Source organism: Herpailurus yagouaroundi, unplaced genomic scaffold (genome assembly GCF_014898765.1).
Source record: "Herpailurus yagouaroundi ecotype Mexico unplaced genomic scaffold, PumYag 203, whole genome shotgun sequence".
Classification (NCBI taxonomy): Eukaryota; Metazoa; Chordata; class Mammalia; order Carnivora; family Felidae; genus Herpailurus; species Herpailurus yagouaroundi.
This window is the reverse complement of record NW_024412434.1, coordinates 16,055,215-16,072,789: the sequence shown is the minus strand read 5'-3', so window position 1 is coordinate 16,072,789 and position 17,575 is coordinate 16,055,215. Positions and strand designations below refer to the sequence as shown.

The 17,575-nt window shown below is 37.2% G+C and overlaps 1 protein-coding gene across 1 annotated transcript in view; it reads left to right on the top strand.

Moving 5' to 3' along the window:
• The window catches only part of MALRD1 (MAM and LDL receptor class A domain containing 1), a 747,899-nt gene that overhangs the window by 478,147 nt on the left and 252,177 nt on the right, over positions 1–17,575 (top strand). The gene's annotated exons all lie outside the window — the stretch shown is intronic.

The window sequence follows — 17,575 nt, the reverse complement described above, 5'->3', positions numbered from 1 at the left end:
TTACGGAACTACCCAGAAAATGTCAAAAATAATTATAAATTCACTTGCACAATTTCACAACTGGCAAAGTTCTTTCTGAGAAGGCACTATTCCATCTGATTTCCAAAATAGTGCCATGTAGTGCACCCCGCCAACAAATTCGACACTGATTCACTTCTAGGCGAGCTCCTGGGACTGGGAGCTAAACTTGAGTACTGTTTAATTTTATTATTGCTCCCACGTTAAAGTATCATGTCACCGAGGCAGGTCAAAAGTGTGTTTCGGTATTTGGCGATGTTACAGCGGCTGCTCTTTTTATGAGCAGGGCTGTGTCAAAGATCCCAGGTGATCTAGGGAGCACAGAGCTCTGGGCATGCGCATCAAGAAGGGGATGGGATCTGGGCTCCGGGATGTTTGGAACAGGGTGCTGGACAACAGAAAATGAGGTTCTGAACATTTATTGTGAAAATGTATCTTAGAAGATATCTGCTTATTCTAGAAGAGTGTGCTTCCTCCACTCTTTGCCAGTCACCTTCCTAGTAATTTGCTAAATTTCTATTTTAGTTAGTTCTTGATCCTGGTAACTTCAAAAGAAATCTTCAATTCCCTTTTCTAAGATTTTAGAAAGAAAGAAGCTTTTATTAAACAGGAGAGATTCCTTTCCTCCCACGGGAGGCAGGATGGTTATTAGATGGGTTGATTCAGGACAGAAGAAATCTGAGAGTTATTATTCCAACTTTGCCAGTTTTATGAAGTCTGCACTATTTTTCCCCCTTTCTTGTAAAGTCCTATGAGATTTTACTTGATTATAATTAATTTTGTTCAACTCAATCTAATGCTGAGCTTACTGAGAAATATTTTAATATCTTATGTTTAGTGGTCAACTTCTTTTAGGTCTATAGTTCTTCCTATGTCATCAAAATAAAGAGGTCAGTGGTAACCAATTGTATTTAAATATGGTCAGTTGTATATCAAATATGTTTTAGGACAAAGTAGCCATTGCTTTATTGAAAACAATTAAAGCCCCATCTGCTACAGATAATGAAGGCTTTTAAATTATGTTGTAGTTAAGATAGAAGAAAAAGGCACTACAGGAGAGTTTGAAAGAATATTTATGGAACTAAAAGATTATGATTGTTTTGTCCACTTAGGTTTAAATTATTTTCCAGTAAAATATCAATTACTCAGAATATGTTACCCTAAACTGCTCGACATTATCCCCAATTTAGAAGAGAATGGCATTTAACTAAACACCTACAACTCAGGCACTATAGAAGAGTGGTTAAGAACTAGGAGACTTGAGTCAAACTATGTTTGGGATCAGCTTTGCCACTGACTAGTTTGGGTGACTTTGCCTCTGTTTCCTTATCAATAAAATGTAGATGATAATGGTAGTACTTCCATCATAAATGTCTGCGAATGTTAAATACATTCGTGTATGTGACGTGCTTGGAATAGTCCAGATACATAGTGAAACTTACATATCACATTTTATAGTTACAGTTATGTCACCATTCGTATTGGCCATGCTATATTTTCAAATGGTGTTTTATTGTCCTGCACTAGGTAACCGACTTCAAATCATATGCAAACACGTTGCCATAAAGTCTATCATGGAATTGTTGCTATTTGCCATTTAAAGTAAAGAACTTAAAACATGACGTCATATTTGTTTTTCTGCCACCAACTACCACTAACAAAAGAGCATATATTATATGATACCATTTGGAGGGAATATCCATAACAGGCAGATGCGTAGAGGTAATTGCTTAGGGCTGAAGGAAAAAAGGGTGGGGAGTGACTGCTAATGAATATGGCCTTTTTTTGATAGGATGATGAAAATACATTTTTTTCTTTTTCTATGTTTATTATTTTTGAGACAGAGAGAAACAGAGAGAGAGAAACAGAGTGTGTGCGTCCAAGTGGGGGAGGGGCAGAGAGAGGAGGGGACAGAGGATCCAAAGCAGGCTCCACACTGACAGCAGCCAGTGCAGTGTGGGACTCGATCTCATGAACCAAACTCATGACCTGAGCCCAAGTTGGACGTTCAACAAGCTGAGCCACCAGGTGCCCCAATATTCCATATTTTTATGACAATTGTTGCACAACTTCATGAATATTCCAAAGCTATTAAATTGTAAACTTAATATAGGTGACCTTAGTGGTATGTAAATTATAAATTATAAATCAGTGAAGTTTTTAAAAAAATATATAAAGCAGGAGAGTTACGGGGATATGGTGGTGGTGGTGGTGGTGGTCGTCGTGGTGGCAGAGTAGTTTTGGGATTTTCCCAAGTTCGCACATCTAAACAGACCACCTAGTCAGTGAGTCACGGGAAACATAGACAACAAAATTAAGTGAAAATGCATCCCTATCAACCCAATATACAAGCAAATAGGGACAAACCACCAACAACCACACGACTTGTGTAGTATTTATGTCTGTAAGGGAGAAGAGGAGAATCATCAAAGAGCCAGCAGCTATTCACTGGAAAATGCAGCCAGGTGGTTTGAGAATAACAGCTGGAACTGGAGGGTTTCACTCACTTATAGAATGAGTGGGCCCGAGGGCTCTGTGGTAGGTTCTGAGGGGTTGGAGCAGTTGACGCCATGAACTCTCAAACTGGAGCCACCATAAGTCTCTTCCATTCCAGCAGTTCACACTCAAAAACCAACCAAAGAAAACAGGAGCAGACACGCACCGAGTAGACTAGGGAAAAATGAAGGGAAGAGAAGACCCACATCAAAGTAGGGAATGGGGACAAGCTAGAAAAATCTCAGAAAGCAAGGCACCATATGTTCTTATAGATTTATATAGCTTCTATAGACTTACAATCTTTTTCAGGGGTTTAGCAATAATCCTCTAACTTTGGCTACGTTATTACAGAGCTTCAGTTTGCTCGTTTGCAAAATGACAGAATCATGATAGACTATCTCTGAGATTTTCCTGGGACCATCTGACAACTCTAGAATCTATGCATATTTTTAAAGTTTCAGAATAATTGAGAACAAAGTTTAAAATTGATTAAAAGTGGGTGTGGAAGGAGTTAGAGGATATATATGGTATTAATATTAATATTAATATTAATATTTATATTTATACTTGGTGGTTATCTACTTTACCCGCAAATAAAACTTTTTGAGCTTCATAGTTACTTTTCACTTTCCATTCAAAAACTTACAATTCAATTTATTAGATAATATTTAGTACATGGCCCACATAAAGCTCTATGTGTTATTTTTTATTTCTTTACATTCAGAATACATCATGGCACTATCTTCAATTTACTATCAAATCTATTGTGTTTTTCTAAAAAGAAAAATATGGCAAAAGCATAGGCCTAGGCCTAGTCTTTGGTCCGTCCAGGGACACATTAAGAAGTGTATCTCCTTTTTGGATAAGGGAACAAGGAAGCAAGTAGCTTATTCATAGAAAAACAAGTGACAGATTATGAACTTGATATCTCCTCTTTTTAAATTCAAGTTGATTTAAAATGGTATTTTTTAATCAAAGTCTGATAAAATGAAACTGCCATTCTATAGAAGAGAGAAGTAGGAATGAAATTTATATAGACGGGAAAGAAATAGTCCATTGTTGTAATTATAAAAGTGTCAATTCTCAATTTAAATAGTTACTCAGTTTTCAAGCAGAATATTACCTGTTAAGTATAATCATTCAGCCAATACTTACAGAGTTTAGCATGAATACTAAGTAGCATTTATGTCAGATCTGGGGAGCCTGTTTTTCAAGACCTCTAGGTGCAATCTAGGTTTCCCTCTTGCTATCTGCTTTGTGGTTTGGGGCAAATCACAGGATCTTCCTTTGTCTCATTGTTCTCAGCTCTGAAATCATAAAAATACTGCTTCCGTCTCATAGACCTCTCACAGAACTAGGTCGTTTACTTTATGCAAAGTGCTTTCAAGAATGCATGAGATACTGTCAACACCGAATATTTGTTAGCTGAAAGCATAAAGGAACAACAAGAGTAGAAGACTTGATAATTGTTTTAGGCAGAACAATTTTTGTATCATCGTTTAAGATCTGGTTCTGTTCTGTTCACATGTTCAGCAAACATTTATCGATTTCTAGGATTGCAGAAAACTCTGTGCAATGTACTATGAACATCTCCTCACAACAGGGCTGGAATGCATGTGTTATACAGTGTTTGGCTTTATTGATTTTCCATTTCTCCTCTCAGTGCCCCTTTCTTGACTGCGGGCATTTCCCTATATGCCCCCTATGCCTTGTATTGCCTGGACTGCTCTGTGATTTGTCTCCAAGAAACTCATAAACCTCATACCTTAGGGTGGAAGCCAATAACAGTGTAAGATGTTGCCTTTTTCACTAAAATATCTAGAAGATTCAACTGAATGATGACCAGATTTTAGTTCAGGGAAAAGGAAGGAGTAATTTAGGGAATAGAAAATGCTTCCAGAAGTCAATAAAATCTTCTAAGTAGACAGTAGCACAGTAGCTACTCTGTCTTTCTCTAAACTCCTACAGAGCAAAACACATCATGCTCCCCAAATAATCCTCAATGTGAATGGAAGGAAATACCTTGGGAGTAAAGTAAGAGAAGCCAGCATCATTATAATTTTAGATGTCTAGTGAATTGTCTTCACAGAAACCTGAAAAGGCTTTCTTTTTTATTATAACCACTTTCACACCTTTCATTTTTTTCCCCTCAAAAACTGTATGTATGACTCCTAAGTGTCCTTTAAACAGTAATTGATCTGGAGTGAAAAATAGTGGCTTGATGATAATGATTTCAGTGCAGCATTACTCTGGATTCAAATTGAACTTGGGAGATCACAAAACAGTGATTGCTCTATATAAAGTTCACGAATACATAAATCTATAAACAGAAGCCTGTAGAGTTTGACTTCAAAACTTAACCTTCTTTACTTAGTTTAGATGAAAAGCTGTATTTCTGCTCAACATATGAGTGCTGCAAGTGTTGCTTTTAGATCTCAAACAATTTTCTTTTAAAGTATATGTTTCCAGGAAGAAAAGGAAAAAAAAAAAGAAAGCCATGATGGCAATGAGTAAAAAAATAATAATTAAACACCTCACCCTAATGAAATATGTAAAAGCCACCCATGTTTAATAACTAATGGATACATAATTTGGAGTACCATAGAACATAAGGATGGATGGACAGACGGCTGGATTGATGGGCAGACAGGTTGATTAATAGAAACCATTTACTCAAATCTTGGTATATATGTGAAAATTCAGATCAGAGCGAGTTTCTGCTTCATTGAGTTACATTCTGGTGGCAGCTGTGGATAATAAATAAAGTTATATGTAATATTGTGTCATGTGATTATAGATGCTATGAATAATACAGGCAGAAAGTGAGGGAGAATTATTACCCTGACTAGAATGGTAAGAAACAGTCTCTTTGGAGGTAACAGTAGAACAAGGTCTTCAATGAAATAAGAGGTGACCATGCAAACATCTCAGCGAAGCATTCCTCAGCCTCAGGACCTGCCAGGCAGTTTTACTAGGAGAAAAGCACATTGCTGGAGCAGAAGGAAAAAAGGGTAGGGGGATAGCAATGGGTCTCAGCGTTCAGAAATTTGTCATCAGAAATGCCTGCTCTGGACTGGGGATCTTCTGACAGTACGGGAGTTAAGCAAGCAGGCTGGAGTCGGTCTCCCTAGGGTTAAGTTCTGTCTCTGCCATTTACTGGCCTTGTGACCTTAAATAAATGCTTATCAGTTCTGTGCCTCGGTTTCTCTATGGCAATAAAAATGAGACCTACTTTATAGGGTAATTGTGAGGATTTAACAAATTAATATATGCCAAGAGCTTTGAGGAGAAACTCTGTATGTTGACTAGTCAATAAGTGCTAAGCATATGATTATCATCATAATCATCACCATTGTATTTAGTTTAATTTTCAGTAAAATGCCAGAAAATTGAGGTACCCAGAGGTTGTAATAACTAATACCAGACAGGTAGATTTCCTTACTGATGCTTAACAGCATAGGACCTTAGCTATAGTGAGCCACAACAGCATGGAATATTACTAAAATCACGATAAATGCCGTAGCGGTAAAAGCAGTCACTCTGGACCTGTCATATCTACCTTCTCTATAATTTCAAATGCTCTTAAAATATAACATCAAGCATATCAGCTGATAGGAGTGTTTCAGTAATACTAATTGAAGTATCTTAAAACATTGTAAAACCTCTTTTTAAAGTTTTTAATATTCAACAAATTCTTATTGTTACGGACTTATTTTATTTTGGATTAAAAAAATCAATAAGGAGGGGGAGGGAAGAGAAAGTAAACCTGATGTACAAATGTTATAGAAACTAAACCAGTTCCAGTTCAAGGAAGTTCTTTCTTTATCTGATTATATCTGCCTATTTTTATTCTAGGTTTCCTTATAACTGCATCATATCTTCTGTGTCTGAGGCTAAAATTTTCTGCCAAGATTTGACATAAATTTATTAAATATACTCTTTTGGTGGGGAGAGGGGTGGGATGCTAATCCCATTCTCTGTTTTGAACTTTTACTCTAAGTCTAATTAACATACAGTGTTATGTTAATTTCAGGTGGACAACATAATGATTCACCCATCTGCCTCCCTACTTCCCCTCTGGCAATTTGTTCTCTGTATTTAAAAGCCTGTGTTTTGTTTTGTTTTGTTTGTTTCTTCTGTTTCTTTGTTCATTTGTTTTAGAAATACCACATATGAGTGAAATCATATGGTACTGGTCTTTCTCTGACTGACTTATTTTACTTAGCATCATACTTTCTAGGTCCATCCATGTGGATGCAAATGGCAAGATTTCATTCTCTTTTTATGACTAATATTCCAGCACGTGCGTGTGTGTGTGTGTGTGTGTGTCCGTCTGTCTTCGTGTGTGTATACCACATCTTCTTCATCCATTGATCTATAGATGACTTGGGCTGCTTCCATATCTTGGTTATTATAAATAATAAACAATAAACATAATGGTTCATATATATTTTTTTCAAATTAGTGTTTTCATTTCCTCTTGGTAAATACCCCAAATTTGTTAAATATACTCTTTATATCAGCACAGATCATATCTTTAAACCTGGTACTTCAAATTAAACTTTATCTATTGGCTAGGTAAAATGCCCATTGTTTCTTAAATGGAAAAATTAGCCTTATTTAAAGTAAATACTTCACATTCATGCAAATATCTTTTATTAAAAACAAAAAGTGCGGGGGTGTCGGGTGGCTCAGGTCATGAGTTCACGGTTCAGGAGTTCGAGCCCCACTTCAGGCTCTGCGCTGACAGTGCAGAGTCTGCTTGGGATTTTTTCTCTCTCCCTCTCTCTCTCTGCACCTCCTGTTCTCTCTCTGTCTCTCTCTCTCTCTCTCTCTCTCTCTCTCTCTCTCTCAAAAGAAATAAACTTTAAAAAAGTGTGAAGGGCAAATTTTAAGATATTTTGTCATAGTTTATATACTTCCAACTTAAATTATCAGTATTAGTAACATGGACATATATAAATGCGTATTTTATTTAATATATGCCATATAATGTAAAAACTCATCATTTTGGCTCTTCAGTCGAATAAAGGTAACTGATTTTTATGGACTCAAAAATTTTGATTCTTCATCAATATGGAAAAGTGATATCAATTTGCTGACTTATAAACAAAGACTACAGATTTTTTAAGCCTATCGTTGTTTGTTGTGGAGATTATTTACTGTTTGCAAAATATCCATTTCTTCCCATGTTTCCCAGACCCTTCTGGGTATGTGGATTAATGTGAAAAGAGGTGGCCAATGTGCTCTGAGTAAGTGACATGTCATTTCCAGGCAGAGGCGTTTACAAGCTGGTGGACAACCCTCTGGGTCTCCCTCCTAATGCTGTGGTAGAGGAGGCCTTATTTTCCAGATGTTTTGTCTCCATCTGCCTGGTCCCAGGAGAAAGTCTCTCTCACACTTTTTTTTTCAGATATGTATACTAAGTGACCCTCTAAAAATGGTGTTTCTGATACTTGGGGGTTATTTTTTTTGTGTGTCCTATAATCTACTTAGTCTTACCTAACATGCCATGTGATTTCCTGTATTCCAGAGGGGAATACTTCTATAGCTAGAGCTATCATAGAATTATACTATACATATGTAGGGTTGTATTTGACATTGGGTTGTCCAACATTGTAACCTTGGGAGCAGATACGTTTCTGTCTTTGAGGTTACATCCTGAGGATTGTGGTGGCTTGACTAATGAGCAAAAAGAAATTACAACCAAGCTATCAATCCTTTGCAGATTTTCTCAAGCTGAAGATGTAAAAGAGAAGGATACTTACCTTTCCAATTCTAATATTCTAAATATTTTAAGAAAGAACTTCCAGCAACCCTGGCTCTAGACTTGTGGGGAAAGTAGTCAGGAGGAAAAAAATTGACACTAAGCCAAATTCAGAACCAAGAGGTGGAGAGTCTTTGTGGAACCAACCCCCTGCTCCCAATCATTGCCGGCTATGGCCCTCATTTTGTTTTATTGCTTGAATTGATTTGAAAAGGCCTCAGGAGAGACGCTTCATTGTCACAGTCAACCACCAACATAGTTCTTCAATAAGCCTTAGAACTGATTTATTTGCTTCTTGTAAAATCAGGGCATAGATTCTTGTTCTTGGTCCCATGCCCATATTTTTAAACACGAAACTATGCAATTGAGTTTATTATATTTTTAATCAGCTATTTTAAATTAAAAAAAAATCAAAGACATGGATAGATCTAGTTACTTCAATATTATATTGAAATCATTTATTACATACCTAGAAAATAATCGGATATTTATCTTTTAGTATGACTGATAAGATTAGTGTTCCATTGTCAAAAAGATCCATATTTAAAGCTGTGATTATAATCATATCACAGCAATAAACTAAATACTATAATTGATGTGATTATACTTGATTATGATCCAGGCACAATGATATAACTTGATTCATTCATAATATTAAGGAAAAATAATTATTTGAGCATACATTTCAGTATGGTTGAAATATCCTTTGAAATACCCCTATTAAGGCCACTATAAATCTGAAAACTAACATTATACTTGGTTCATGTAGTTTCTAATTAGAATCTGTTTTAATTACAATGAACATTTCCACATTTAATATCTTGGCCAGTAAGACCATTGCATAGAGTATTTATGATGATATGGCACTTCAATTTTTACTGAACTATATTTTAACAATTATTTTCTATTCAAAATTAATATTCATATCAATAAGATGTCCATTTTAAATTAATGATAAATCTTTTTTAATTTTTATATTACTCAGTTGAATGGTATGTTCTTCAGTTTTGAAACATTACAAATATATATACAAGCTACAGGTGTACTTTAAATAAATAGAGGTAGAACTCAAGAAACTTAATTGGATCAAACATAAAGAACTAAGTTTCAATAAAATTTGTATGTATATATTAAGCCAAGGCTAGAAACGAAATTTCTTGTCTATTTGATGCAACACATATACACAGAGGCATATATGAGTTTCTGAAAAACCTCATATTTTGAATAATCACATGAGAAAAAGGACTTATGGGAAAATAGGATTGGGGCAAGCCACTATAAGCATAGGTAACTGAGTTGTAGACTGCTAATATAAACAATAACAACCATAATAAAAATACTAGCACAGTATAAAGCATTTTAAGATTATAATAGAGGAACTTTTCAGTAAATGTATTACTTTACCTCAAAAGGGGGTTGAGTTGGTAAGCAAGAAATCGTGATGGAAGGGTGGTATCAAAAAAGTTTAAGGGGTGTCTAGGTGGCTCAGTTGGTTAAGCATCAGACTCTTAGTTTCAGCTCAGGTCATGGTTTCACAGTTCATTTCGTGACATCAAGCTCCATGTTGGGCTGTGCACTGACAGCAAGGAGCCTGCTTGGGATTCTCTCTCTCGGCCCCTCCGCACTCATGCACACTCACTCTTGGCTCTCTCCCTCAGAATAAATAAATAAACTTAAACATTAAGACCATTTAATTTTGGAGACAAGGAAAAAGTGCCCAAAGACTGGGAAAACTATGCAATACGTAAGTACTTCCAAAAGAGAGTGTGTGGAGAATGAGTGGACTAGGTAAAGAACTTGCTGCACAGCCTGTATCCTTTCTTGGCTCTCTGGCTCAGCTGTGTTGCTATACCTCCTTGGTGGCAAAGACATTAGTGAAGAAAATCATGTAGGAATCAACACTACCTCTGTGTTGTATTGGCCCAATTCCCTCACTGGCCACTTGCATACAATCTCCATTGTTCTACGGAAACATGCATTGCATAAGTAAAAATGGAGACAGTAAAAGGAAACTGATACATACTGTACACCTAGTGGGTGCCAAGGTCAAACCAGACCCCTGCACATACATAGTTTCTTTTAAGAAAGGAATAAAGATGTTTAATACAGAATGGGTTCTTGAAGGATTTGAGCAAAATAAGTCACACCGATTGTCTGGAGAGTTGCCTCAGCGGATTTGGGAAATACAGAGTTTTAAATTGTTGATTCAAAGGTCAGGAAGGAGCTCAGCAAAAGAAACCAAGTGTGGTTTGGATTTCTTTCCACTAGTTTGCTTTTTGGTCTTTTGGTCTTTATACATTCTCATGATAATTTCTGGGAAGTCTCTAGGTTAATTAGGTCTAGTTTAATTGCCAATAGTATTAAGCACAAAGGGAGTTTATTTAAGGATAGGAAGAATCTGAGGAAACCCAAGATCAGGAACACAGTCCAGCTTCAGGAACATTCTAAAACCAAGATTGAAGAGGGATCTTGAGTTGTGCTTTTTCTGGGCCTCTTGTCTCTTAACTGCATCTCTCTGTACATTTGTTTCACTCCCGTCTCTCTGTGGAACCAGCTTTCTCTGCTTCACCATGCATAGGCAGAACACATGACTACACCTCATAATTGTTGCAGAAACCCATTAGTTATATTTCTAAGTTCTCTGTTAGGGGACTCTGATTGACTGAGCCTGTGTCAAATGACCATCATCAGACATATGGTATACATAAGCCTACTGGGACCCCAGCCTGGTGACCATTTGGATGAGAGGGAATCATCACATGAAGGGAATGAGGTAAACAATAAACAAGTCCATGGGGAGCACACTGACAATGTATTCTTAGAATGTTCACGCAACAAATCACTCATTCAACAAATATTAACATAATACTTCCCATAGACAAGTGTTGAAGTATAGTACACAGATGAATAGATTATTCATTATCGACTTAGAGTATGCAGTAGGAACAGAGAAGGGGGGGAAGGGTCTATGGAGAATTGTGGGGAAGATGACAGTTCAGGATAGGCACTTTCAGCTCTAGTCTTTATGTGTACCTTTCAGCTGGCAGGGAAGAAAAAAAAGGTGGAGAAAGAGGCAAAGAGCATATACCAAGCGTAATTTAAAAGACCGGGCACCTGGTGTCTCAGTAAGTTGAGCATCTGACTCTTGGTTTCAGCTCAGATCATGATTTCATGGTTCATGGGTTCAAGCCCTGTGTCACTCTGCACTGACAGTGCTGAGCCTGCTTGGGATCTCTCTCTGCCCTTCCCCCACCCATGCTCCCCACCTCTCTCTCTCCCTCCCTCCCTCTCTCTCTGTCTCCCTCCCTCTCTCTCAAAATAAATAAAATAACCAAATAAACTTTAAATTTTTTTTAAAGTTTTCCTTATAAACATTGCATATCAATTTAACTTATAACTAATTAGCCAAAATTCTGTCGCATGTTCAAACCATGAGGAAATCCAAGGCATGTGTTTATTTAAAACTAAGGAAGAAGAAGGGAGTGGGTATTTGTTTAGAGACCTAATAGCCTACCAGAAGTTCCTACTAGGCAATTTCTCAGCCTAAGAGCATACAGAATTATGACTTTAAAGGTATATTGTCAAACCCTCCTTCACAACATCCTGTTCTTTGTTGTTTCTCCATATGCTCTCTGCTAAGGGTGACTACTGCTTAGTTCTCAGAATTTGGGTGTCTCCCCATAAGTCATCCCCTTAAACCTTTCTTAAACCCCCCTGTCTTCCCTCAAGATTGTTTTCCTTTTTCGTAATTTCTTGACCAGGAAATATTTTCTAATTTAGTAAGTGAATTGATACAGTGTTTTAATTTGCATACACAATTAATAATGAGGTTAAATCTTTTTTTTTTTTTCAACGTTTATTTATTTTTGGGACAGAGAGAGACAGAGCATGAACAGGGGAGGGGCAGAGAGAGGGAGACACAGAATCGGAAACAGGCTCCAGGCTCTGAGCCATCAGCCCAGAGCCCGACGCGGGGCTCGAACTCCCGGACCGCGAGATCGTGACCTGGCTGAAGCCGGACGCTTAACCGACTGCGCCACCCAGGCGCCAATAATGTTAAATCTTTTTTTTTTTTAACCAATATGCTCATTATTGGTCATTCATATTTCTTTTGAGAATTGTCCATTCAAAAAAAAGACAGTCTTTTTAACAAATCATGCTGGGAAAGTTGGACAGCAACATGCAGAAGAATGAAACTAGACCACTTTCTTACACCACACACAAAAATAAAGTCAAAATGGATGAAAGACCTAAATGTGAGACAGGAAAGCATCAAAACCCTAGAGGAGAAAGCAGGCAACAACTTCTTTGAGCTCAGCTTCAGCAATATCTTACTCAACACATCTCCAAAGGCAAGGGAATTAAAAGCAAAAATGAACTATTGCAACCTCGTCAAGATAAAAAAGCTTCTGCACTGCAAAGGAAACAATCAACTGAATTAAAATGCAACGACGGTATGGAGAAGATATTTACAAATGACATATCAGATAAAGGATTAGTATCCAAAATCTATGAAGAACTTACCAAACTCAGCACCCGAAAAACAAATAATCCAGTGAAGAAATGGGCCGAAGACATGAATAGACACTTTCCAAAGACATCCAGACAGCCAACAGACACATGAAAAGATGCTCAATGTCACTCATCATGAAGGAAATACAAATCAAAAGCACACTGAAATACCACCTCACACTGGTCTGAGTGGCTAAAATGAACAAATGAGGAAACTACAGATGCTGGCGAAGATGTGGAGAAATGGGAACCCTCTTGCACTGTTGGTGGGAATGCAAACTGGTATAGCCACTTTGGAAAAGAGTACGGAGGTTCCTTAAAAAATTAAAAATAGAACTACCCTATGACTCAGCAATAGAAGTACTAGGAATTTACCCAAGGGATACAGGAATGCTGTTGCATAGGGGCACTTCTACCCCAATGTTTATAGCAGTGCTTTCAACAATAGCTACATTATGGAAAGAGCCTAAATGCCCATCAACTGATGAATGGATAAAGAAGATGTGGTTTATATATACAATTTATACTACTTGGCAATGAGAAAGAATGAAATCATGCCATTTGCAGCAACGTGGATGGAACTGGAAGGTATTATGCTGAGTGAAATAAGTCATGCAGAGAAGGACAGATATCATATGTTTTCACTCATATGTGGGTCTTGAGAAACTTAACAGAAGACCATGGGGGAAGGGAAGGGGGAAAAATAGTTACAAACAGAGAGGGAGGGAGGCAAACCACAAGACACTTTTAAATACAGAGAAAAAACTGAGGGTGGATGGGGGAGTGGGGGAAAGGGGAAAATGGGTGATGGGCATTGAGGAGGGCATTTGTTGGGATGAGCACTGGGTGTTGTATGGAAGCCAGTTTGACACTAAATTATATTTAAAAAAAAAGATCTACAAAAAATAAATAAACCACTCTATTGGGGTATGATTGACATAAAAAAATAAAATCAGAAAAAAAAAGAGAAAGAGAGAGAGAATTGCCCATTCATTTCCTTGCCAAAGATTTCTATTCAGTTGTTTGTTTTCTTGTGTTATTTGGGACATGCTCTTTCTTCACTGATTATATAAACCATTTTATAAGATATATACTAAACATGTTTTTCATGCTTTTAATTGTCTTTTCATATTGTTTATAGAACTTTCACTGAGAACATTTCATTTACTTGGTTTAATTTAATTCTATTCCATTTAATTGAATTTAATTTAATGAAGGTTTTACTTTATAGGTTTGCTTTTGTCATTAAGTTTAAGAAATACTCTGAAATTAAAAATGTTCTTCATGTTTTTCTGTTTTTCATCTTTATATTTTAGTGCTTATGTTGAAATGTCTTTGCACCATACTTTTCCATCACCATATTTTGTCTAACTTTTATTATGCTTTATATATTTTGTTGTTCCTTTTTCCCAAGTTCCCTACCCAAATAATTCACCATGTTGTTGTTGTTGTTGTTGTTGTTGTTGTTGTTGTTTTCTTTTTTACAACATGCTGGTACATTTTACTTTCCTAGTAGTGTGATCTGTTTTATTTTTTAATTTGCTGTGCTTTGCACTGAGGGAACACCCTGGTTTCATTTTAGTTGTTTATTTCTTAGTGGTTAATTAGAATTCTCTTAATTGTCTTACTCTGGTGGAAACTAAAATGTGGAATTAGGTGATTATCCTGATTATCAAGGACTCATAGGAATTCATTTGGAAGGGTGATGCTTTCATTTTCTTAATTGCTTTAAATATAAGCATAGTCCAAAGTATTGAAAGATTCTTTTAATCTATACTAAAGCTAAATATGTTGACTGAATTATAAAACAAAGAAAGTAAACCAAAAAGAAATGAAAATGTTAAGTTCATCATTTTATTATTCACGAATTGATCTGTTACTACTGTTAATATATCTCTAGATCATCATTAGCATGAGCTATTTTACGTCTAGATATACTTTTATGAGTTGAGTCATTGAATATTATCTCAGTACATATTAAATATTGTAAGTACTTTGAAATGAAGTTGAGTGGAATACAGCTTTTGGGAGGCATGGGATGCACTTGCCCATAAGCTATGGAATGTCTTCAAGAGACCATGAGGACATATGCGCTGTGAGGCAGGTGGAGTCCTTGTACAAAAGGTCAACTGTAGCCTGTGATCAGATGACCTGAAAAATTTAGAATCTCCAGTTGTCCAGGATCCCAGAAAGCCCATGTCCAGAAATCAGTCCTTTCCCTGCGTAATTTTATAGCCTTTTTTCTCATTGTTTCTGATGCTAATATTAGACAGTCTCGTATGAAAACTGTGTTTTTGTGAAAAGGCAAACCTTTGTTTTCTTTCCTTTCTCTTTTTCTCTTTTTGTGGTTCTCTCTTGCCCCGCTCTTTCTCTCTCATTCTTCTTTGCTGAATTTGCTAAAACAATTTTACTTCCTTTTGTGAAATGCACCAGTGATTGTGGCACTCAACCCTGGCGGCACACTAAAATCTCTTGGGGAGCTTAAAATAATATCTCTACCCAGACCTCATTCCAGACCAATTAAACTGTTATCTCTGGGTATGGAGTTCAGGCTTCCATAATTTTTCAGGCTTTAGGTAATTCTAATGTGTAGCCAGTAATGTGAGCCCTGATTATACATATAAAGGAAGAGTATTTTAAATTATATCTTCAGCTTAATGTTAGAATAAAATGATTCCCCAAGTTACTGTCCACAAATTAAGCGCATTATCTATACTTTGGAAATTTCTTATGTGTACTTAAAATGTAAAACTGTTTCCAAATTTAAGTTGAACATAAAGCCAGGCTTTGCATAACACCTGCTCCTAGCACAGTGCCCAGCCTTCAGTAGACAATCAGCAAATATTTTCGCCTTTAAAAATTTTCTTGGGGCGCCTGGGTGGCGCAGTCGGTTAAGCTTCCGACTTCAGCCAGGTCACGATCTCGCGGTCCGTGAGTTCGAGCCCCGCGTCAGGCTCTGGGCTGATGGCTCGGAGCCTGGAGCCTGTTTCTGATTCTGTGTCTCCCTCTCTCTCTGCCCCTCCCCCGTTCATGCTCTGTCTCTCTCTGTCCCAAAAATAAATAAACGTTGAAAAAAAAATTTTTAAAAAAAAAATTTTCTTAATTGTGGTAAAATCCACAGAACATAAAATTTACCATCTTAATCGTTTTTAAGTGTGCAGTTCAATGACCCTAAGATATTTACATTGTTGTGTTACCATCGCCATCATCTATCTAATAACTCCTCATCTTGTAAAACTGGAACTCTGTACCCAGTAAATAGTAACTCCCCATTTCCCCCCATCCCTGGCCCCTGGCAACCAGCATTCTACTTTCTGTTTCTGTGCATTTGATTAAGTGCCTCATATAGGTGTTGCGATTTGCTTACTTCACTTGCATAAGATGTTTCTCCATGTTGTAGCATACACCAGAATTTCCTTCATTTTACGGCTGAATTATATTCCATTTTAGGTATATAACATATTTTATTTATCCATTCTTCTGTCACTGTGCACTTGGATAACTTCCACCTTTTGGCTATGGTGAATGCTGCTATGAATGTGGGTGTATAGATACCTGAGGCCTCGATTTCATTCTGGTTTTTTCTGTTGGTTTGTTTGCTTTTTAGTTTTATGTCCAAAAGTGGAATTGTGGTGTCATATGGTAATCATATTTTAGTTTTTTCAAGGCCACCGTTCTGTTACTTGTGGTCACTGAGCCATTCTCAACAGCAGCACACAAGCATTCCAATTTCTCCATATTCCCCCCAAAACTTGATATCTTTAAAAATGTTTGTTTAAGACACATAGACCAATGGAATAGAATAGAAACCCCAGAACTAGACCCACAAACGTATGGCCAACTAATCTTTGACAAAGCAGGAAAGAACATCCAATGGAAAAAAGACAGTCTCTTTACCAAATGGTGCTGGGAGAACTGGACAGCAACATGCAGAAGGTTGAAACTAGACCACTTTCTCACACCATTCACCAAAATAAACTCAAAATGGATCAAGGACCTGAATGTGAGACAGGAAACCATCAAAACCTTAGAGGAGAAAGCAGGAAAAGACCTCTCTGACCTCAGCCGTAGCAATCTCTTACTTGACACATCCCCAAAGGCAAGGGAATTAAAAGCAAAAGTGAATTACTGGGACCTTATGAAGACAAAAAGCTTCTGCACAGCAAAGGAAACAACCAACAAAACTAAAAGGCAACCAACGGAATGGGAAAAGATATTTGCAAATGACATATCGGACAAAGGGCTAGTCTCCAAAATCTAGAAAGAGCTCACCAAACTCCACACCCGAAAAGCAAATAACCCAGTGAAGAAATGGGCAGAAAACATGAATAGACACTTCTCTAAAGAAGACATCCGGATGGCCAACAGGCACATGAAAAGATGTTCAGCGTCGCTCCTTATCAGGGAAATACAAATCAAAACCACACTCAGGTATCACCTCACGCCAGTCAGAGTGGCCAAAATGAACAAATCAGGAGACTCTAGATGCTGGAGAGGATGTGGAGAAACGGGAACCCTCTTGCACTGTTGGTGGGAATGCAAATTGGTGCAGCCGCTCTGGAAAGCAGTGTGGAGGTTCCTCAGAAAATTAAAAATAGACCTACCCTATGACCCAGCAATAGCACTGCTAGGAATTTATCCAAGGGACACAGGAGTACTGATGCACAGGGGCACTTGTACCCCAATGTTCATAGCAGCACTCTCAACAATAGCCAAATTATGGAAAGAGCCGAAATGTCCATCAACTGATGAATGGATAAAGAAATTGTGGTTTATATACAC